Raw genomic sequence first — 25,084 nt, forward strand, 5'->3', positions numbered from 1 at the left:
GGATTTCATCAGTAACAATATGATGGTAATATGTATGATGATAATATTCTTCCTTGTATACTGGTATTATTGGTAATATTGGTCTCAGTATAAAGGATTTGGTCAGTAATAGTATGGTGGTAATATGTATGGTGATAATATTCCTCCTTGTATACTAGTATTAATGGTAATGTTGGTCTCAGTATACAGGATTTGATCAGTAGCAATATGATGGTAATATGTATGGTGATAATATTCCTCGTGGTATACTGGTATTATTGGTAATATCCCCATGTGTGAGTAAGACTGGGATCACTGCAAACGAGTTAATAGGGGAATATGAAAATCCATACCCACATAGCTTTTTGGGGATTTTACCCTTTTGCAGTGTTTTTAGGCTGAGTGGCAGTTTTCCAAATTTGCAGCATGCTGAGGGCATGGTGTTTTATCAAGAAATCTTGCATTTTTTCTTCCCATAGACTTCTAATACCTATGGCCTATGCAGGTTGTACAAGCAGATCAGTCATGGCAGCCTAAAGTAGGACCACTGCACCACTAATGACACAGCATAGAACTAAATAGAACACTATTCTTATTCATGGTGGCATCTTTATAGATAAATGGCTGGCATAAGTTGGATCGTTGATGGCTGTCATTAACAGTCAGTGTTAACTGCAGATAGCTGCTGGCTCCCAATATGAATGGAGTAGGCTCGGCTCCTCAGCCTGAGGAATGCATGTGCACCCAAACCAGTCCATCTGGCACAAAAAAACAAGCCACGTTCCTCCCCATTCTAATGCTCGGTTTAAACTTCAACAAGCTGTCTTGACCACATCCACATGCCAAATGCATTGTAAGTCAAGAAATGGTTAAAAAAAAACAAAAAACTTTTTTGCCTAACTATAAGTGGAAATCCGCTCCAAAAATGACAGCAAATTACATGTGGATATTGGCGCAGAGAAAGTTCTCCATGTCTGAGCCTTAATCCGGGTTCAACATGCTGGAAGGTAGAGGGATAATATCTAATGGTCTCTCTCCAGGCCCATCATAGGCATATATACCCACTAACCCCTTAGGTACACCTTGCTATTAGTGGATTGGCCACTCTTTTGCCTTCAGAACTGCCTTCATTCTTCATGGCATACTTTCTTACATTCCTCAGAGATTTTGGTCCATATGGACATGGTGACATCACACAGTTGCTGCAACATCCCAGAGGTGATCTATTGGATTTAGATCTGGTGACTTTGGAGGCCATTGGAGTTTAGTGACCTCATTTTCATGTGTGAGATGATGTGATGTGACCTAATGTATTATCCTGCTGGAAGTATCATCATAAGATGGGTTCAGTGTGGTCATAAAGGGATGGACATGGTCAGCATTTAAACAATGCTCAATTGATACTAAGTGGCCCAAAGTGTGCCAACAAAATGTCCCCCACGCAACTACACCACCTTTAGCGTGAACCGGTGATACAAAGCAGGATGGATCCATGCATTCATGTTGTTTATGCCAAATTCTAATCCTGCCATGTTGAATTTCCCGTTCTTAGCTGACAGGAGTTGCACTCAGTGTGTTGTGCATTCAGAGATGGTTTTCTGTATACTTTGGTTAAAATGAGAGTTTATTTGAGTTACTGTTGCCTTTATGTCCTCTCAAACCAGTCTGCCCATTCTCTTCTGACCTCTGACATGAATATGTCAATCACAACTGCTCAGTGAGGTTTTTTTTTCATTCTCTATAAACCCTAGAGATGGTTGTCCCAGTTGACCAGGAGTTTCTAAAATACTCAGATCAGCCCGCCTGACAAAGTCACTTAAAGGGTAACTCCGCTCCTAGACATCATATCCCCTATCCAAAGGATAGGGGATGAGATGTCTGATTGTGGGGGTCCCGCCACTGATCTCTCCTGCAGCACCCCCATTTATCAGCAGCACAGAGCGAGGATTGCGATGCAGGGGACAAAGTATTGTGACATCATGGCTCTGCCCCCTCTTGATGTCACATGACATCACGATACTCTGTCCCCTGCATTGTCTGATACTCCGTCCCCAGCGGTAGGACCCCCACAATCTAACATCTTATACCCTATCCTTTAGATAGGGGATAAGATGTTTCCAGTGGAGTACCCCTTTTAGTTGTTACCATGTGATTGGTGATAGCTATTTGTGTTAACAAACAATTGAATGAACAGGTGTGCCTTATAAAGAGGACAGTGAGTATATATACCCTGGAAAATATACTCTTAATTGCATGTAATGTATTCCTATGGGATCACGGGTGATATAGTGCATGGCACAGATTTCATAGATCAATGATGTACAGCATTATTCTGTGTAAGCCATCTAATGATAGCTCATACAAGTCCCCTAGGGGACTAATAAAAAATACAATAAAGGTTTCACAAATATAAATTAACTTCCATGCTAAAAGTTTAAATCACTTCTTTTTTCCATTTTCCATATACAAAATTAAGAAAATGAAAATATTATATGCTGTACACTGCTCAAAAAAAATAAGGGGGACACTAAGATAAAACATCCTAGATCTGAATGAATGAACAAATTGTGTGAAATACTTTCCTCTTTACATAGTTGAATGTGCTGACAACAAAATCACACAAAAATTATCAATGGAAATCAAATTTATCAACCCATGGAGGTCTGGATATGGAGTCAAACTCAAAATCAAAGTGGAAAACCACACTACAAGCTGATCCAACTTTGATGTAATGTCCTTAAAACAAGTCAAAATGAGGCTCAGTAGTGTGTGTGGCCTCCACGTGCCCGTATGACCTCCCTACAACGCCTGGGCATGCTTCTGATGAGGTGGCGGATGGTCTCCTGAGGTATGTCCTCCCAGACCTGGACTAAAGCATCTGCCAACTCCTGGACAGTCTGTGGTGCAGCGTGATGTTGGTGGATGGAGCGAGACATGATGACCCAGATGTTCTCAATCGGATTCAGGTCTGGGGAACGGGCGGGCCAGTCCATAGTATCAATGCCTTCCTCTTGCAGGAACTGCTGACACACTCTAGCCACATGAGGTATAGCATTGTCATGCATTAGGGGGAACCCAGGGCCAACCGCACCAGAATATGGACTCACAAGGGGTCTGAGGTTCTCATCTCGGTTCCTAATGGCAGTCAGGCTACCTCTGGCAAGCACATGGAGGGCTGTGCGGCCCCCCAAAGAAATGCCACCCCACACCATTGCTGACCAACCGCCAAAACGGTCATGCTGGAGGATGTTGCAGGCAGCAGAACGTTCTCCATGGCGTCTCCAGACTCTTGTCACGTCTGTCACATGTGCTCAGTGTGAATCTGCTTTCATCTGTGGAAAGCACAGGGCACCAGTGGCGAATTTGCCAATCTTGGTGTTCTCTGCCAAATGCCAAATGTCCTGCACAGTGTTAGGCTGTAAGCAAAACCCTGACCTGTGGACGTCGGGCCCTCATACCACCCTCATGGAGTCTGTTTCTGACCATTTGAGTGGACACATTTATTGGCCTGCTAGAGGTTATTTTGCAGGGCTCTGGCAGTGCCCCTCCTGCTCCTTCTTGTACAAAGGCGGAGGTAATGGTGCTGCTGCTGGGTTGTTGCCCTCCTAGGATCAGATTTAGCATCAGTTTCCCTCTTGTGCATACGGGGGGGGGGGGGATCTATGCTAGACAGTGGCGGATCCGGGGGGCAGGGGGGAATGGGGCAATCCCCCCCCCCCCCGAGATTTATTTCCCCCATCAGTATTAAGGACATCCTTGTGTCCCGAAAGAACTTTTCAGAACACAAAGATGCCCCCATTAACTCTTTGCGGCCCCGCGTTAACTTTGAAAACACAGAGGCCACTGGGAGGTAGCTCACTGACGTCCCGTGCGTGCACCCATAGGAACGGAGGAGGATGCGCGCTGGCCAGCATGGTAAGTTACCAGCTGCACATCATCTTCGGAGATCCGACCACCACTCCTCCGGTCCCTGGAGGAGCGGTGGTCGGAGCACTGAGGTGGAGCAGTACACAGGCATACAGCCTCAAGCCATACACTGTATATGACTGGAGACTGTATGTCTGTGGGGGCCCCTGCCAACCAAATGTGGGGGAAACTATACTGCCAACCTAATGTGGGGGAACATACTGCCAACCTAAAGTGGGGGAACTATACTGCCAACCTAGTGTGGGGGAACTATACTGCTAACCTAATGTGGGGGAACTTTGCTGACAACCTAATGTGGGGGGAACTTTGCTGACAACCTAATGTGGGGGGAACTATGCTGACAACCTAATGTGGGGGGAACTATGCTGACACCCTAATGTGGGGGGGGGGGCAGGGGGGGGGCCTTTACTGCCAACCTAATGTGGTAGAACTATACTGCCAACCTAATATGGGGGGGGGAACTATACTGCCAACCTAATGTGGGGGGAACTATGCTGCCACCCTAATATGGGGGAAACTGTGCTGCATAATTAAAGGGGTAGTCCACTGCCCCAGCGTTTGGAACATCTTGTTCTGAACGCTGGGTGCGGGCTGCGGGGGTTGACACGCCCCCTCCCATAGACCTGCATTGAGGGGGTGTGCCATGACATCAAGAAGGGCATGGGCGTGACGTCACGCCACGCCCCCTTAATGCTTGTCTATGGGAGGGGGCTGGTTGACCACCGCACGATATTCTGATTGTGCCCCTCCCCAGACTAGACTCTGGATCCGCCCCTGTTGCCAGACAACTGATATATGGGAACCCAGCCTAATATGGACAGTGTTGGGTGTTTCCAAATCGTGCCCATTTAGCTTAATTTACCACAGGGGACATGGATCAAGGTGTAGAAATATCTCCAAGATGACCAAATGGAAGGCTCCCGAAGCAAAAGTGTCATAGTAAAGGGTCTGAATACGTATATCCATAGAAAATATCAGTTTTTCCTTTTTAATAAATGACCATTTTGTTTTCAGTTTTACATTAAGGGGGGAATTTGATTTTTATTATTTTATTTTAGCACAAGGCCGCAACATAAAATGTGAAAAAAGTGAGAGGATCTGAAGACTTCAAAAATGCATTGTATATCCTGATTCCTGAGAAGAGAGAAGATAAAAGTCACATACTGTTATCAATGTTCCTATGTTCTCTTGCACATATTCAAAAAGACAGAAGAAAGAGGCAAAGAGCAAAAGAATTAGCAAAGAGAGTATATACTGTACCATAAAAAGAACAAAGGGATCTAAAAACCACATCTGGGGATCATGTATCAAGTTGCCTAGAGCAACAGAACGCGTGGGGTTCCTTTGGAGCATGTTCATACTTTGAACCAAATGTATCTCTTCTGATCCTTCAGCCGATGTTTGCTGCACATGGATGGGTGATATTATTACTTTTGTACTGCACGAGTTTATTGTGACTAGTGCTAGTACTCCTTTTCCTGGTTTACAGAACACCTTTTATTACAACAGGAATTTGGGTTTAATATATCTTGTTCAAACCTATTGTGTGTGAGTGACTGTTTTTCAGTACATTTGAAGTATTGTTATTTGGGTCTAGTGTTGTTATATACCATGTTTTATATGCATGTGCTCCTGGAGGGAGAGCGTCTTGCCCCTCGTCTTTTGTAGTGTGCTCTTATATGAGTCATTTTAATTTGTTTCAAATGATTCTACACAACCACCCAGGGTGAGCAGTTAACTATTTCTTCTCTCATGCCGGGTATCATCATTATTACCCTATGGAGTGCGTTCTTAAACTTCTATTGTCTGGTCCGATGAGTCTCGAATTCAGCTGTAAAGTTGAGATGGCCGGGTCAGAATTTGGGATAAACAATATGAAAGCACGGATCCATCCTGCCTTGTATCAGCAGTTCAGGCTGGTGGTTGTGGTGTAACGGTGTAGGGGACATTTTTTTGGCACATTTTGGGCCTATAAGTACCAATTAAGCATAGTATAATCACCACCGTCTACTCAGGTTATTGTTGCTGACCATGTCCGTCCCTTTATGACCACAGTGTTCCCATCTTCTGATGATACTTCCAGCAAGATAATGCAGCAGGTCACATCACATCATCACATAAATGACAATAAGGTCACTGGACTCCAATGGCCTCCACAGTCACCAGATCTCAATCCAATAGATCCCCTCTGGGATGTGGTGGAACGGGAGATTCGCATCATGGATGTGCAGCCGACAAATCTGCAGTAACTGTGTGATGTCATCATGTCTATATGGAAGAACTGTGTGATGTCATGTCTATATGGAGGAACTGTGTGATGTCATCATGTCCATATGGAGGAACTGTGTGATGTCATTATGTCTATATGGAGGAACTGTGTGATGTCATCATGTCCATATGGAGGAACTGTGTGATGTCATCATTAGAGATGAGCGAATCGAAGTTGACGAACCCAAATTCATTACGAATTTCATGAAAAATTATATTCGCAACGTATACGAATATCGCCGCAATTCTATCGCACAAATCGCTTCATTAAACTCCATTTTACAGCGTTCCAGGCTATTGGAGACCTAAGATGGCGGATCCACATGTGAGTACATGGGGCAGGGGATTATGGGAGGGCGGGAAACAGCGTCGGGAATGAAGGTAGGCGGGCTTACCCTGAATCACATGTGAGATGCAGCCTATCAGTGTTCCCTTGTGATGTCACAGCCCCTATATAATCGGCAGCCATCTTGCCTCTCTTCATTTCATCTATGCACTCAGATGGAGAGGATGGGACTGTGTGTGTGTGAATAGCTCATACCACAGCGTTACACTGCAACTGCTAGTCACATCAGCATTAGGGAAAGGCAGGAGTGCAGAGTGCTGTGCTGTTACTCTGAGAAGGATCATTGATAGCTAAACCTCCTATTCACGTTATTGAGCATTGCAGCAGAGAGGGGCAGATAGCTGTCAGCTGCCTCATACAGATCTCCAAGGTGACTGAACTTTCTGAAGCATCTTATCTCCTCATTGTTCAGCCCAATTGAGTTTATTTTTATTTGCTCCACAAAACTTCTGCTGCTCAGAATTGTGTGACAGAGTGCAATTTAGGGTTTAATCCCTGTATTTTTTTGTGGTGCTGCACTGTTGGGTCCTGCTGCTGTTCAGAAATACGTGATTGTTCAGTGGACTGTAGTGCATTTGCACCATTTTGTACCTGTTAATCTGTCAAGGGGCTGGCTACATACTGTGCAAGTCCAAACAATACTATTCACCGGCTGTTTTTTTTTTTTTAAACATTTTTTATAGTTACGCATATATAACTGCCCTCATCAGTGCATACCGCATAGGTACATGCAAGTATTGTACCATTTAGTACCTGTTAAGCTGTCAAGGTGCTCCATACCGTCAAAGTCCAAACAATAGTATCCACCGGCTGGTGTATTACAAAAATACAGAGTTTTTTCTGCTAATAGGCCCTCATCAGTGCATACCGCATAGGTACATCCAAGTATTGTATTATTTAGTACCTGTTAAGCTGTCAAGGTGCTCCATACCGTCAAAGTCCAAACAATAGTATCCACCGGCTGGTGTTTTACAAAAATACAGATTTTTTTTCTGCTAATAGTTAGGCATATTACTGCCCTCATCAGTGCATACCGCATAGGTACATCCAAGTATTGTACCATTTAGTACCTGTTAAGCTGTCAAGGTGCTCCATACCGTCAAAGTCCAAACAATAGTATCCACCGGCTGGTGTTTTACAAAAATACAGAGTTTTTTCTGCTAATAGGCATATTACTGCCCTCATCAGTGCATACTGCATAGGTACATCCAAGTAGTGTACCATTTAGTACCTGTTAAGCTGTCAAGGTGCTCCATACCATCAAAGTCCAAACAATAGTATCCACCGGCTGGTGTATTACAAAAATACAAAGTTTTTTCTGCTAATAGTTAGGCATATTACTGCCCTCATCAGTGCATACCGCATACGTACATCCAAGTATTGTACCATTTAGTACCTGTTAATCTGTCAAGGGCCTACATACTGTTCAAGGACAGCCAAAAGTAATCACCTGCTGCTGTTCTAGACAAATACTGTTTAAAGAGTAGTGTAGTGTATTGTAATACCCTCATAAACGCACTAAGTATGTCAGGCAGAGAAGTGCCAGGATGTGCAGAGGCCTAAATACTTCATGCAGAGTTGGCAGCAGACTTGGGGCGAGTGGCAGCAGGAGTCGCAGCAAGAGGCCTGAGCTCCCGTCATCAGCCAGCGGTCGTGTCTCCACCAGCAACCCATCTTCCGTCGTCGATTGGTTAACACGCTCATCCACATCATCACAAGTGACATCTGACACCCCCAGTCAACAGTCGGTGGGTTCCTCAGACACAACCCTCAGTTGGCATGGCCCGGGAGCAGTCCGTGTCCTCCCATTGCCTTTGTCCTATGCTGTTCCCTCTCCTAAAGAAGTATCTTATGCTGTGGGTTGAGCTCCACTATTTACTGAGGACGATCCAATAGAGGACAGTCAGCAGCTACTGGACAGCCAAGAAGAGGAGGAGACATGCGCCGCTTGCTCCGCTAGGCGGCCAAGTAGTGATGCGGAGAGTGACGTGGGAGGCGGTGTTGCAAGTGTTCAGGGTCCTGAAGCAGACACTGTTGGGGAACCTGAGGAGGACATCAGTGACGTGCACACAACTGTTGATGATGCTGAAGCCGATCGCAATTGGGAGCCGGGTGCAGAAGGGGCTTCATCATCATCAGGAGAAGAGAGTTGCAGGTTGCCCTTGAGGCAGCAAGGCGGTAGCACGGTTGGCAGTCAGCGTGGTGGCAGTAGTGGAAATTCAGGAGCCAAACATGCCCGGGGGAGACCACCTGCTTCGCGGCAGCCTACCTTTCCGGGAGGTAGTGGAACAGGGGTTCCTGGAGACGGCGCCAGTAGCAGTCAATTAGTGCGGACTGCGGGTGGGAAAATCAGCTACTCGGCGGTGTGGAAGTTTTTCATCAAGCATCCGGAGGAGGTTCACGTAGCCACATGCAAGATCTGTCGGCAGAAGAGGAAGTGTGGCCAGGGTCCCAATGTCGGCACCACGGCCCTGCGTCAACACATGCTTCGCCACCATAAAGCGGCCTGGGAGAACCGTGGCTCCGATGTAGTGGTCCAGCCTGCTGCATCACCCAGTGGCCATCTGCTCCCTCCTTCATCCAGCCAAGGCTCCACCATCTCAGCCGAAGGGAGCTGTGTGTCAAACCCTCCTTCTGTCACTCCTGCTTCTCCAGCTTTTAGTCAGCCATTCCGCCAACAATCCATCGGCGAAGCCATGTCCATGAGACAACAGTATGCACCCACTCATCCAACAGCGCAGAAGTTGAATGTGCTCCTGTCCAAGTTGCTGGTGTTGCAGTCCCTCCCTTTTCAAGTGGTGGACTCTGCACCTTTCAGAGAATTGATGGCTTGTGCCGAGCCGAGGTGGAGAGTCCAAAGCCGTCATTTCTTTGCGAAGAAGGCAGTACCAGCCCTGCATAAGTTTGTACAAGAGAAGGTGGGCCAGTCCTTGAGCCTGTCGATGTATTCAAAAGTGCACGGCAGCGCCGACATGTGGAGCTGTAACTACGGGCAGGGGCAATACTTGTCTTGATAGGAGTACTCCCCTGTGTAACTTCAATGTGAACCAGCGGCAGCTCATACGTGACACCTGCCGTTTGCTGAGGCCCTTTGAGGAAGCCACATTATTTGTGAGTCGCCTGGATTACGCCATGAACGACGTAATTCCACTCCTACATTTCCTACAACAAATGATTGAAACCATGGCTGGTCACGGCAATGGAGATGTTGCGCCTACATATCAAGGCTACATGAGCCCTGTGGGGGCTGAACTGGAGGAGGAGGATGATGAGGGGCAGAGCGGAGCACAGTTTAGGTTGGATGAGATGGCCAGTGTTTCTAGTCTTCTGACAGGAGAGGAGGAGCAGGAGCAGCCAGAGGAGCTGGAGGGTTATGAGGAAGTTGAGACAGAGGACCCAGACACACCGTGGCAGTATGCAGTGGAGATGGAGGCAGGTAGTCCCTCCGAGTCACTGGCGCAAATGGCACGATGCATGCTCAGTTGCTTGCGTAGTGACCCCCGAATTGTCAAAATTCGTCAGCGGGATGACTTCTGGATCTCCACCTTATTAGACCCTCGCTACCGTCCCAAAATGGGGGCCTTTTTTACACCCACTGAGAGGGAGGACAAACTGACCTACTGCAGAGAGATTCTACGTAGTCAGTTGGCCACATGGTCCATCCACTCGCAGGTCTGACTCGGGGGGCCCTCTGCGCTCACCTTCCACTGCCATGGCTGCTGGGGAGGTGAGGGGTGGGAGGAGCAGTACCAGCTCAATCAGCAGCAACCTGAGTCTACAGTTGCTGATGAGTAGCTTTCTTCACCCGCATAGTGAAGCAACTCATCAGCAGCAGGTAGACATGGAGCAGGACCTTGGTGAATGGAGTAACACAGGGGAGGAACTGCTAAGGTTCAATTGTAAACAAATCCGAGTATGGCTTACTCCACGAAATCTGGAAATGGGAACCATGGTGACAGACAACGGGAAGAACATCGTGTCCGCGCTGAGACAAGGAAGTGTGAAACATGTGCCCTGCATGGCACACGTGTTGAATCTGTTTGTCAAGCATGTCCTCAAGTCTTCACCCCATTTGCAAAACATCCTGAAAATGGCAAGGAAACTGTGCATGCACTTCAGCCACTCGTACACCGCCAAGCACACCTTCCTTGAGCTGCAGCATCAGAACGGTATCCCACAACATAGTCTTATTTGTGACGTTGCCACACGTTGGAATTCCACCCTCCATATGTTGGACAGACTATACGAACAAAGAAAAGCCATCACTGATTTCTTGATGATCCAAGCAGATAGGAGTACTCCCCTGTGTAACTTCAATGTGAACCAGCGGCAGCTCATACGTGACACCTGCCGTTTGCTGAGGCCCTTTGAGGAAGCCACATTATTTGTGAGTCGCCTGGATTACGCCATGAACGACGTAATTCCACTCCTACATTTCCTACAACAAATGATTGAAACCATGGCTGGTCACGGCAATGGAGATGTTGCGCCTACATATCAAGGCTACATGAGCCCTGTGGGGGCTGAACTGGAGGAGGAGGATGATGAGGGGCAGAGCGGAGCACAGTTTAGGTTGGATGAGATGGCCAGTGTTTCTAGTCTTCTGACAGGAGAGGAGGAGCAGGAGCAGCCAGAGGAGCTGGAGGGTTATGAGGAAGTTGAGACAGAGGACCCAGACACACCGTGGCAGTATGCAGTGGAGATGGAGGCAGGTAGTCCCTCCGAGTCACTGGCGCAAATGGCACGATGCATGCTCAGTTGCTTGCGTAGTGACCCCCGAATTGTCAAAATTCGTCAGCGGGATGACTTCTGGATCTCCACCTTATTAGACCCTCGCTACCGTCCCAAAATGGGGGCCTTTTTTACACCCACTGAGAGGGAGGACAAACTGACCTACTGCAGAGAGATTCTACGCAGTCAGTTGGCCACATGGTCCATCCACTCGCAGGTCTGACTCGGGGGGCCCTCTGCGCTCACCTTCCACTGCCATGGCTGCTGGGGAGGTGAGGGGTGGGAGGAGCAGTACCAGCTCAATCAGCAGCAACCTGAGTCTACAGTCGCTGATGAGTAGCTTTCTTCACCCGCATAGTGAAGCAACTCATCAGCAGCAGGTAGACATGGAGCAGGACCTGAACCAGCAGGTGGTGGCATACCTTGACATGGCCATGCCAACAACCATTGAAGATCCGCTGGACTTCTGGGCAGCCAAACTTGATTTATGGCCACAACTAGCAGAGTTTGCCCTGGAAAAGCTGTCCTGCTCGGCCAGTAGTGTGCCATCAGAGCAGGTGTTTAGTGCGGCCGGGGCCATAGTCACCCCAAGGCGAACTCGTCTGTCCACTAAAAATGTGGAGAGACTGACGTTTGTCAAGATGAATCAGGAATGGATCAGCCAGGATTTCCAGCCACCAATGACAGATGGGTCTGAGTAGATTGACCATGCTCCTACAACAAAATTTTCTCTATTATGGTTGGTTATGAAACCCTCTGGGGCAGACCTGGGCATTGTACGGCCCGCTTGCCACATACGGCCCTTTGATTGGTTCTGACCGGCCCGCGCTGACTGGGGGACAACTATGCTGCCTAATCTGGGGGGCAACTATGCTGCCTAATCTGGGGGACAACTATGCTCCTAATCTGAGGGACAACTATGCTCCTAATCTGGGGGACAACTATGCTGCCTAATCTGGGGGACAACTATGCTCCTAATCTGGGGGACAACTATGCTCCTAATCTGGGGGACAACTATGCTCCTAATCTGGGGGACAACTATGCTCCTAATCTGGGGGACATCTATGCTGCCTAATCTGGGGGACATCTATGCTGCCTAATCTGGGGGACAATTATGCTCCTAATCTGGGGGACATCTATGCTGCCTAATCTGGGAGACATCTATGCTCCTAATCTGGGGGACAACTATGCTCCTAATATGGGGGAAACTGATGCTTCTGGCCTTGGGCCTGTAATTTTTTGAAGTTTAGCAGTAGCTGAATACATGCTTAATGCAAATGTAAACATTGATCTTTAAATGTAAGGGGTTATGAAACCCTCTTGGGTACTGCAAATGACTGCTACAGACTCATTTTGTGTCTTTCACAAACATCTTGCCTCTCTGGTGCCTCTGGCCTTAGGCCTTACATTTTTGGATGTTTAGCAGTAGCTAAATACATGCTTAATGCAAATGTGAACATTGATCTTTAAATGTAAGGGGTTATGAAACGCTCTTGGGTACTGCGAATGACTGCTCCAGACTCATTCTGTGTCTTTCACAAACTACTTGCCTCACTGGTGCCTCTGACCTTGGGCCTTAAATTTTGGGATGTTTAGCTGTAGCTGAATACATGCTTAATGCAAATTTCAACAATGATCGTTAAATTCCAGGCACTCTGCCAGGGCCTTCTCCTACCCCGCCTGGGCCGATCAGAGGACCTCACTAACCAATCCAATCGATTGTAGCGACTGGCAGTGTGTACAAAGGGCAGGGACTTAATCAACGCAAGCTTATGACCCTCACTTACTGGTAATTCCTCGTTTTAAGGGTAAATAATTGCAATCCCAGATCCCTATCACGAACTGGTTTCAGCGTGTAACACGCACCTGTCCTTGAAAGATAGAGACACGCTAATCCATTCAGTGGAGCGCTAGTGCGGCCCAGGACATCTGAGGCCATAACACACCTGTTATTGCTTGATCTCACAATTGATCGGGCAAGGTAAGGGGTTATTAAAGCCTCTTGGGTACTGCTGAGGCCTACTCCTTACTGCTCCTGGTGCAATGTATGGGGTAATTAAACACTCTTGGGTAGTGTTATTATTAAATTTACTGATAATTTTATCAGTAATAAAATTGAAATTTGCAGAATGCTAACCGTTACACAATGGAACGCTTGTTGCGTGTTATTTTTTTATGAAAATAAAAAAAAAAAAATCCAGAGAGGGATTAACTCTTCTTAATCATTTTTGACGAAAAAAATCCTTTGGTGATCTGATCTTTTGGAGACAGATGCGCTTACACACATATGCAATAATTTTTTTAAAATAATTTCAAACATTGTGTGGTTTATTATTTTTGAGAAGAAAGTCTTTGGGTGGTCCACCATCCTGCATTATAGAGTCTTCTGAAATGTTGGACATGCGCTTGTTCTTACGCAAAGGTACACATTTTTTTTTTAAATGTATACAATTTTGTTGATTTTGGGGCGGATTGCCCTGTGTGTACTGGTGCATCAGCCAACTCCAGGCTGTGTCCTTCAGGCAATATATGGGTTACCGATGCCGCAGAGGTGGGGCCTGGGTCTGTGAATTGCAAAATTTTGGATAGCGGGTGCTACCTATGAGAAATCTTTGTGAAAAATTTCTCAATGTCTTGTTTTTTGGGGTGGATTGTGAAGCCCTGGTGTGTACTGGTGCATCAGCCAACTCCAGGCTGTGTCCTTCAGGCAATATATGGGTTACTGATGCCGCAGAGGTGGGGCCTGGGTCTGTGAATTTCAAATTTTTGGATAGCGGGTGCTACCTATGAGAAATCTTTGTCAAAAACTTCTCATATTGTGTTGTTTTTTTTTTTTGGGGGGGGGGGGGGGGGATTGTGAAGCCCTGGTGTGTAGTGTACTAGTGCATCAGCCAACTCCACGCTGTGCCATTCAGCCACTAAATGGTATCCTTTTGCTGCCAACATGTCCACGCTGTGTCATTCAGCCACTATAGGGTGTCCTCATGCTGCCAACACCTCCACGCTGTGCCATTCACCCACTATATGGTGTCCTCATGCTGACAACACCTCCACGCTGTGTCATTCTGCCACTATATCGTGTCCTCATGCTGCCAACACCTCCTCACTGTGCCATTCAGCCACTATATGGTGTCCTCATGCTGCCACCACCTCCATTCTGTGTCATTCATCCACTATATGGTGTCCTCATGCTTCAGCCTCATCCAAGCTGTGTCATTCAGCCACTATATGGTGTCCTCATTCTGCCAACACCTCCACACTGTGTCATTCAGCCACTATATGGTGTCCTCATGCTGCCAACACCTCCACGCTGTGTCATTCTGCCACTATATGGTGTCCTCATACTGCCAACACCTCCACGCTGTGCCATTCCCCCACTATATGGTGTCCTCATGCTGCCAACACCTCCTTTCTGTGTCATTCAGCCACTATATGGTGTCCTCATGCTGCCAACACCTCCACACTGTGCCATTCAGCCACTAAATGGTCTCCTCATGCTGCCAACATGTCCACACTGTGCCATTCAGCCACTAAAGGGTCTCCTCATGCTGCCAACACCTCCACACTGTGCCATTCAGCCACTAAATGGTCTCTCCATGCTTCCAACACCTCCACGCTGTCATTCAGTCACTATATGGTCTCCTGACACTGATGCCACCTCCAGGCTCTGTCATTGTGCTGCTGTGCGGCAGTGATTCTAAAGCTGCATGTTATTCTGAATAACAGTATTATTCCACTAACCCAGCACACTCCATATGCGTTTTAGAACACAGCAAAGTGTTCTATACCCCTATAGAGGCTGTATGTAGGCTAGAAATAGCCTTTTTTAATATAGATTTGCCGCAAAAAAATTTGGATCGAAACAAACTTTTCCGGAAAATTTGGCGAATCGGCCGAATCGAATTTTTGAAAGGTTCGCTCATCTGTAGTCATCATGTCCATATGGAGGAACTGTGTGATGTCATCATGTCCATATGGAGGAACTGTGTGATGTCATCATGTCCATATGGAGGAACTGTGTGATGTCATCATGTCCATATGGAGGAACTGTGTGATGTCATTATGTCCATATGAAGGAACTGTGTGATGTCATCATGTCCGTATAGACCGAAATCTCTAAGGAATGTTTAGAGTACTTTGTAGAGGGTATGCCAAGAAGAATGAAGGTAGAAGGGAGTTCAGTCAGTACTAGCAAGGTGTACCTAATAAAGTTAGCAAGGTGTACCTAATAAAGATCGCAATATGTTTTATCCATACCATTTATAATTGTCTTATTTCTTCAGGTGCTTTGCATTTTTGCCTCCAATCATAAGTAAATTTTAATATTGCCGTAGCAGCTGGCTCCTGACCTTCTGGCACATCATCTTTGCGCTGCAGGTCCCGCTCTGACCGTACACTACAGATCTTCAGATGATCTACACTTTTAAAGTTTTACATTTTTCCAAATGGACTTGATTATTATTAGATGTGTCTGATTTTATTTACTTATTCCTATTTTTATGGTTTTGTCCAGAGTTTTGCACGTCATTCCTGTGACCTTTCTTCTAACCCCTTCCCACAATTTACCTGCCTTTGGCGGTTTTATTTGTGTATAAATACAATGTCTGAATGTTCATTTGCTATGCCAATCTGAGGAAGGATGCCCAAACCCAAAACGCGTCATTGGCGAATAAACTATACATTTACTATTACCATCTTGCTTTCGTGATTTCCTTACCGAGGTTTAGCGCCTATAGAGGGACTTTTTCATTAACCTGCTGCCTCCCTATTCAGACAGACTGCCATCCTTCTGCCGTATTCACTACGGCTCAGCAATTCCTCTGGACTTCACTGCAACTTTGTACCCACTGAGTTTGGGTGATATGCGCATTTGTATTGAGCTCCAGGAGAGCATAATACGTTTTTCCTACTTTTTCATTATTGGGGTAACACACTAGGTGCCTTCTGTGGTATCTTTTTTTATCTCCTATTTGTTTCTACCTAATAAAGTGGCCTGTGAGTGTTTATTTAGTGCTGATTCAGCACCCTAGTAACCATGATCCCTTTTGTTGTCATTGCACTGTGATACCATATTAAAGGGGTACTCCGGTGGAAAACTTCATTTATTTTTTTATTTTTTTTAATCAACTGGTGTCAGAAAGTTAAACAGATTTGTAAATTAGAGGAAAAATTTCAACCACCCCTCAAGAATACCACCCTGCTGGGTACACAGTGAATTAATGGTTTGGAAAACAGTTAGTTTGAAAAATGCTAAATTTTTTATTAAAATACAATAGATAAAACAGGTAATTTTACCAGATAAAAAACATAACTGACAGAGCAATAATATATGTAATATTTTACCATTGGGCCTTAATGGTATATATGAATGGATATAGCACTGCTGATGTTGGATAGTTAGCTGGCTATCCGGAATAAACTATAAAATCGGCAATTGGATGTCTGAAATAGTGGAAGTCTTTGAAATTATCAGACTGAGCTGCTCATAGTCATTTAAGGGGTTAAATGTTGCACACCATGTCCGCTGGTCCTCATACTGCGACGGGCCGAAGATAGGATAGGTTACAGTTGGTATATTGTAACTGAAGGCTTGGCTGCTGTGCGTTTGTTGGAGTCCGTCTGAAAGCGGGGCTCTGGCATGAGACTCCCACGTCGGAGGTCCGCAGCAGCCTACTGAAGAAGGGGTCGTTCTAAGCACCCTGAAACGCGTCTAGGCTTAGACTCTGTCTGAACAGAGCAATAAAGAGACGCGCTGCCTTCACAGAAACCGGCACACTAATTGGAACAGGCTGTCCATACACCTGCTGGCCTTACTGGGAGTCTCACCTACCTGCCACATTTATCTGCTTTTGCATGCTGCCGTCTCCACGAGTGCTCCGCTCTGACGAATCCAGCAGAGGTCCGATACCATTGCAGCCGCACACCGCTGCTGCGGACCTCCGGCGTGGGAGTCTCATGCCAGAGCCCCGCTTTCAGACGGACTCCAACTAACGCACAGCAGCCAAGCCTTCAGTTACAAAATACCAACTGTAACCTATACTATCTTCGGCCCGTCGCAGTATGAGGACCAGCGGACATGGTGAGCAACATTTAACCCCTTAAATGACTATGAGCAGCTCAGTCTGATAATTTCAAAGACTGTTCCACTATTTCAGACATCCAATTGCCGGATTAATAGTTTATTCCGGATATCCGGCTAACTATCCAACATCAGCAGTGCTATATCCATTCATATATACCATTAAGGCCCAATGGTAAAATATTACATATATTATTGCTCTGTCATTTATGTTTTTTATCTGGTAAAATTACCTTTTTTTTTATCTATTTGTATTTGTGTCAGATTTGTAAATTACTTCTATTAAAAAATCTTAATCCTACCAGTACTTATCAACTGCTGAATACTACAGAGGAAATTATTTTCTTTTTGGAACACAGAGCTCTCTGCTGACATCTCTGTCCAATTTAAGAACTGTCCAGAGTAGGAGAAAATCCCCATAGCAAACATATGCTGTTCTGGACAGTTCCTAAAATGGACAGAGATGTCAGCAGAGAGCACTGTGGTCATGATGTCAGCAGAGAGCTCTGTGTTCCAAAAAGAGAAGAATGTAGTATTCAGCAGCTAAAAGTACTGGAAGGATTAAGATTTTTTAATAGAAGTAATTTACAAATCTGTTTAACTTTCTGACACCAGTTCATTTAAAAAAATAAAAAATAAAATAAAGTTTTCCACCGGAGTACCCCTTTAAGCAGCGTTTACTAGTCTGTTGTACCGACCTGTAGTGGCCCTGCTATCTGCTCATTCAGCCTGTGTACTGTAGTATTTTTAGAGGGTCAGGAAACATGTCCATACATCAGTGTGACTAATATGCGTTGCTCTTCTTGTCTGTAGCTGCTGATCTAATACTTTGCCATGTTGTTTTAGCTATTAATGCCAGAAGCCCAATTTTGTGCAATGGCCTCTGGGAAATGATGTGAACAGATGCAATACTTCCGCTGGGCTTCAAAGTGCTTCCCCCTGATTGGAGGTTTACTCTTCTGAACTGTGAGCCGGAGCCCCCCGGAGAGCGATGCTGGCGCCGATTACTGCCCCATTTTCCAACTGTTTAGAAATCTGCTGACAGTTGGCAGCCCCTGAGATTGGGACTAGAGATGAGCGAACTTACAGTAAATTCTATTCGTCACGAACTTCTCGGCTCGGCAGTTGATGACTTTTCCTGCATGAATTAGTTCAGCTTTCAGGTGCTCCGGTGCGCTGGAAAAGGTGGATACAGTCCTAGGAGACTCTTTCCTAGGAATGTATCTACCTTTTCCAGCCCACCGGAGCACCTGAAAGCTGAACTAATTTATGCAGGATAAGACATCAACTGCCGAGCCGAGAAGTTTGTGACGAATCGAATTTACTGTACGTTCGCTCATCTCTAATTGGGACGTATATTACGAGGCCTTTACTAATGTTATTTACATAGATCAGTGATGTCCAAACTGCGGCCCTCCAGATGTTGCAAAACTACAACTTCCAGCATGCCCGGACAGCCAACGGCTGTCCGGGCTTGCTGGGAGTTGTAGTTTTGCTACATCTGGAGGGCCGCAGTTTGGACACCACCGCCATAGATCACCCTATATGACAGGCGACATACAAAGCACAGCAGCTAAGTCTTAGCCTTCAGAATATTATTCGTACAGGACACTGCTAACCTCATGACTACTACAATGGAATACTGATGTAGCAGAGCTGCCAGTGCCAATTGCTGCAAAACCAATTTGCTGGCATTGCAGAAAGTCCTGTATACCAGAAATGACACGTGTATTATACTGTCAAAAAGCAGTGGCTGGCAGCAATACTCTTTTGTGCCCTACAATAGCAGGTAAAAGGGGTTATCCAGGGTTGTAAAGACATAGAGGGTTATTTATAATTGTATTCTTTTCCTTTTTTTTGGTCTAGATTTTTTTTGGTCTAGATTACTGGAACTTTTACTTAAACTTCTTATGGAACAGTCTTTACAATTATGCAGGGAAACAGCATACCTCGCAGGCTTGATGGGACTTGTAGTACTGAGATTTATGCAGGTGACTGGGCTACTAATTATATGTTTGAGTTGAATAGTAGTCACTAGGAATTGTAGATAGAGCTTGGTAACTCACGTTTTTAGTGGCTGCAGGTTCCTTAGGCTTTGGCCTAGTTGCAATTGTGCAGAATATGCTGTAGTGTACAGGATGAGGAGCAGGAACCAAGAGAGAAGAGTGAGAATTTAGAGACTACAGCCCCTTATAAACTAAGGAGGCTGGACTAATCCCATTGTTTGCCAAGCCTGTGGGTCCTGAACCCAGGGAACTCTGGGTACATCACATGACAGTATCACATGACCCAGGAAGGTCCTATACATTTTATACATTTGTAAAACTTTATATAGAATAGACAATATGTAAAATACATTTACAATGCATTTATATAAGGTGTAGCTGATAAGAAAGGGGGGAAAGTCCTGCAGGAGAGACCTATGGACTGCAGGGACTCTTCCTGAGGGGACTTAGGACAGGAACAGGACAAGATCCTGTACCGGGATACCACATAAACAACAGCTTCTCCCCTCCCTTGTAGTTGTTCACTTGTGCCTGTCGGGTGTCGCCGCTCCACAGCCCCGTACTACCGTACTCATTACTGCCGCTGCCCCGTTCTGCCATCCGCATCATGGCCTGTTATGGAGGAACATGTGACATACACGTCACTGTGCTTCCTGGGTAGCGTTACACTGGGCGCAGTGGAGGAGGTGGTGTGACGTGTGTGTCACATGCTCCTCCATAAGACGCCACGATGCAGACAGCAGAACGGGGCAGTGGCAGTGATGCGAACTGGAGAACAGGGCAGCGTAGCACTCCACAAGGTATCGGATTTGGTATCAGGGACATAAGACGAGTCCCCGATACCATGCAAATACCCGGTATCGGCCCCTATACCGAAACTATACTATCGGTATACTATACTATACTATCGGTATCGGGACATCCCTAGTCACTATGCATATAAACCCTGTGCTTTATTGTCACTGTGCATATTATCCCTGTAAAGGGATAATACACACCGTGATATCAAAGAACACTCAGTGATGTCAGAGTACAGGGATAATATACACAGTGATGTCACAGTACAGGGATAATATACACAGTGATGTCACAGTACAGGGATAATACACACAGTGATGTCACAGTACTGGGATAATATACACAGTGATGTCACAGTACAGAGATAATACGCACAGTGATTTTACAGTACAGGGATAATACACACAGTGATGTCACAGTACAGGAATAATACACACAGTGATGTCACAGTACAGGGATAATATACACAGTGATGTCACAGTACAGGGATAATATACACAGTGATGTCACAGTACAGAGATAATACGCACAGTGATTTTACAGTACAGGGATAATACACACAGTGATGTCACAGTACAGGAATAATACACACAGTGATGTCACAGTATAGGGATAATATACACAGTGATGTCACAGTACAGGAATAATATACACAGGGATGTCACAGTACAGGGATAATACACACAGTGGTTTCACAGACAGTACAGGGATAATACACAGTGATGTCACAGTACAGAGATAATACGCACAGTGATTTTACAGTACAGGGATAATATACTGTACACAGTGATGTCACAGTACAGGGATAATATACACAGTGATGTCACAGTACAGGGATAATATACACAGTGATGTCACAGTACAGGGATAATATACACAGTGATGTCACAGTACAGGGATAATACACACAGAGATCTCACAGACAGTACAGGGATAATATACACGGTGATGTCACAGTACAGGGATAATACACACAGTGATGTTACAGTACAGGGATAATATACACAGTGATGTCACAGTACAGGGATAATACACACAGTGATCTCACAGACAGTACAGGGATAATACACACAGTGATTTCACAGACAGTACAGGGATAATATACACAGTAATTTTACAGTACAGGGATAATACACACAGTGATGTCACAGTACAGGGATAATAAACACAGTGATGTCACAGTACAGGGATAATACACACAGTGATGTCACAGTACAGGGATAATACACACAGTGATGTCACAGTACAGGGATAATACACAGTGATGTCACAGTACAGGGATAATACACACAGTGATGTCACAGTACAGGGATAATACGCACAGTGATGTCACAGTACAGGGATAATACACACAGTGATGTCACAGTACAGGGATAATACACACAGTGATGTCACAGTACAGGGATAATACACACAGTGATGTCACAGTACAGAGATAATACACACAGTGATGTCACAGTACAGGAATAATACACACAGTGATGTCACAGTACCGGGATAATACACACAGTGATTTCACAGACAGTACAGGGATAATATACACAGTAATTTTACAATACAGGGATAATACACACAGTGATGTCACAGTACAGGGATAATACACACAATGATGTCACAGTACAGGGATAATACACACAGGGATGTACAGTACACGGATAATACACACAGTGATGTCACAGTACAGGGATAATACACAGTGATGTCACAGTACTGGGATAATACACACAGTGATGTCACAGTACAGGGATAATACACAGTGATGTCACAGTACAGGGATAATACACACAGTGATGTCACAGTACAGAGATAATACACACAGTGATGTCAAAGTACAGGGATAATACACAGTGATGTCACAGTACAGGGATAATACACACAGTGATGTCACAGTATAGGGATAATACACAGTGATGTCACAGTACTGGGATAATACACACAGTGATGTCACAGTACAGGGATAATACGCACAGTGATGTCACAGTACAGGTATAATACACACAGTGATGACACAGTACAGGGATAATACTCACAGTGATGTCACAGTACAGGAATAATACACACAGTGATGTCACAGTACAGAGATAATACACACAGTGATGTCACAGTACAGGGATAATACACACAGTGAAGTGCCCTTTTTTACTTGAGCCCCTGCCCTTCAAAATGTCTGTGCACGTCCCTGGAAGGAGATGTTTACATATGGCATGTTTTCCAACAGTTCTTCATTTCCACATTATGACACAATCCAACTGAATATCAAACATATTAGCTTCAAATCCCAATGAATGATGAGATCGTTCGGACATTGGGTTTAATATGCAGTTGCAGTTGCTTTTTGGAGTCATATAATATTATTGCAGTTCTATTGACCCTCTAAGAGAAGGGTTCACTTTGTAGGTGTTGTTTTTGCATGTGTCCTCCATGATGCTTTTATGTTTTATCTCTTTGTATACATGTTCCAAAAACATGTTTTAAAAATACTACTTATGCGAGGCTTCTTTTTAAATGTACCATTATGATACAAAACTGAGTGAAGCTTCCTTGATATTGTATTGTCTGCTGTTTCAGACTTATTTCTGTTACAACCAGTAGCAAATGTTAATTCTCTCCTACTTGGTACCATTTATCATCAGAACCCATTACCACATTTTGTTCTACTAATCTACATGACATCCCCCAGTTTAAGAACATGTCCTACTAACTTGTTTTAGGACTGGGAACCATCTTTCATAACTGCTTCTGGTTCATTGGGTGACATTTCTCTTTTGTCTTCATGGATGGAGCTTCCCTGCCCTGTATTTTTCATGAGTACAGCCACCATGTTCCATTTTCTTTATGGATGCAGCCTCCATGTCCTGTTCTCCTCATGGGTGGAGCCTCCATAACTTGTTATCTTCATGGGTGGAGCCTCCATGACTTGTTATCTTCATGGGTGGAGCCTCCATGACTTGTTATCTTCATGAGTGGAGATCTCATGTTCTGCTCTGTTCATTGGTGGAGATCTCATGTTCTGCTCTCTTCATTGGTGGAGCCCCCATATCCAGTTCTCTCCCAGGCCATATTTAGTCATTGTCTGTGATCCAGATTGTCTTTTAAAGGACAACTGCAGCGGCATTACACTTATCCCCTATCCACAGGATAGGGGATAAGTGTTTGATCGCGGGGGGTCCGACCGCTGGGACCCCCCCCCCCCGATCTCCCTAACGGGGCACCGCCATTAGCACTCATGGTGAGCGCTAAGGCGCATAGCGTCGACCTGGAGCGTCTCCTCTCCGTCCCCATACAGTTCTATGGGGGATGTGGGGAGGCACGGATGCTGCCTCCTCGCCTCTCCCATAGAGATGTATGGAGGAGGCTTGCCGCCTGCAACGTCATCCTGCGGCTGGCACGCCCCCTGCATGGGACAGCCGCGGCCCCGTACAGGAGATCACAGGGGGTCCCAGCGTTCGGACCCCCCGCGATCAAACACTTATCCCCTATCTTGAGGATGGGGGATAAGTGTTTGTAACGCTGCAGATGTCCTTTAAGAGACAACAAGAATTCCCAGAGACAAGAAGTGATGCCAATTGTTTCACAGCTGAAAAAAGGGATGGCATAATGTGTAGCAGAGGATGGCATCACACCGGAACATTAATGTAATCACTGCATGGCATGTTGTGTCTGTCATAAGTTTTCACTGACCTTAGTCTTTAATATTGCTACTAAACTACTGACCAAAATAGTATCATTTATTATTAAAGAGAATATTAGTAAGATAATATCTCCATAACAACCGGTCAGTAATCTGTCTTTCATAACCTACTACTTGGTACTACATTGATTGGCTGTAGTGGATAATAAGATAGTTGTATTTATGTAGGTATAAATATTACATGTGCAGTAATGATTGGATTAATCTGAACTCAGTAACATCTGCATTATACACAGTTTACTATATACATGTATACAATAAATATTTCCTGTCAAGTAATTGTGATTTCGTTTTTAACAATAAGATGTAATAACACCCCCTTGAATTTCCATGGGTTTGCCTAAGCTTGAGGCATCTCCTGTTTGGTACCCTGCCTACGTGAATAAACTCAGAGACATCTCCCATTATTGAGGACCTGACCAGTTTATATTTTACATGAATGAACAATTATTTAAAGGGTTATTCCAGTTTTTTTTTATTTGTCTATGATACAGGGGCTGTAAAGTTAGTGTAGTTCATAATATAGTGTCCGTACCTGTGTGTGACGGTTTTCTCACAATTATTCTGTGACTTTCACCCCAATATTTATTTTTAACAACATACAAAATGATTTTTCCCAGGTTGCAATGCAGCCGAGACCTGACAGCACTAGTCAGCTGATGACAGGGAGCCTGTCTGCTTCAATGGGTGGAGCGATCGCTTGGTGGGAGAGAGATCAATCTGTAACTAATGCGACAGCTGTAGGCACCCTGATTGAAAACCACAGCTCTTTGAATGGATGCCGCTCATTAATGTTTCAGTGGGGTGGCTGATGTGTGGGAGGGAAGAAAATGGCATTATGGGATTTGTAGGAAAATAATGAAACTCAACCAGGAAATACCAGTTCACAAAAAGCTAGCCACAGTGTTATGGTAATCTCACAACATAGTCATTTATCCCCAAGACAAGCGCAGATCCTTCCTAAGATTGTCCATTACTGTCTGCCAGGTATGTACTAAAATCACCTTATGGTGGATAACCCCTTTAACCCCTTAAGGACCAAGGACGTACTGGTACGTCCTTGGTCCTGCTCCGGTGATATAACTCGGGGTTACACGGTAACCCCGCATCATATCACGGCGGTCCTGGCATCATAGTGAAGCCGGGGACCCGCCGCTAATAGCTATTAACCCTTTAGCTGCGCACTCAGAGCTGAGCCGCGCGGCTAAAAGCAAAAGTGAAAGCTGACGGTTAACTCAGTGGGTTGTTCGGGATAGCCG

At 45.2% G+C, this 25,084-nt stretch overlaps 1 protein-coding gene across 3 annotated transcripts in view; it reads right to left on the minus strand.

Annotated features, from left to right (window-relative positions):
• LOC130294501 (prolactin-like) overlaps positions 1-19,535 on the minus strand; it is a 48,903-nt gene extending 29,368 nt beyond the window's left edge. The window contains exon 1 of one of the 3 annotated variants that reach the window (XM_056544392.1): positions 19,397-19,535. The gene's annotated coding sequence lies outside the window, so the exon portion shown is untranslated. Of the gene's footprint in view, positions 1-16,767; positions 17,467-19,396 lie in introns of those variants that run through there. The other 2 variants (XM_056544391.1, XM_056544390.1) reach the window with 2 other exon arrangements.
• Positions 19,536-25,084: the final 5,549 nt, after the last annotated feature.

The sequence above is a fragment of the Hyla sarda genome, chromosome 10, assembly GCF_029499605.1.
Source record: "Hyla sarda isolate aHylSar1 chromosome 10, aHylSar1.hap1, whole genome shotgun sequence".
In the NCBI taxonomy this organism is placed as follows: Eukaryota; Metazoa; Chordata; class Amphibia; order Anura; family Hylidae; genus Hyla; species Hyla sarda.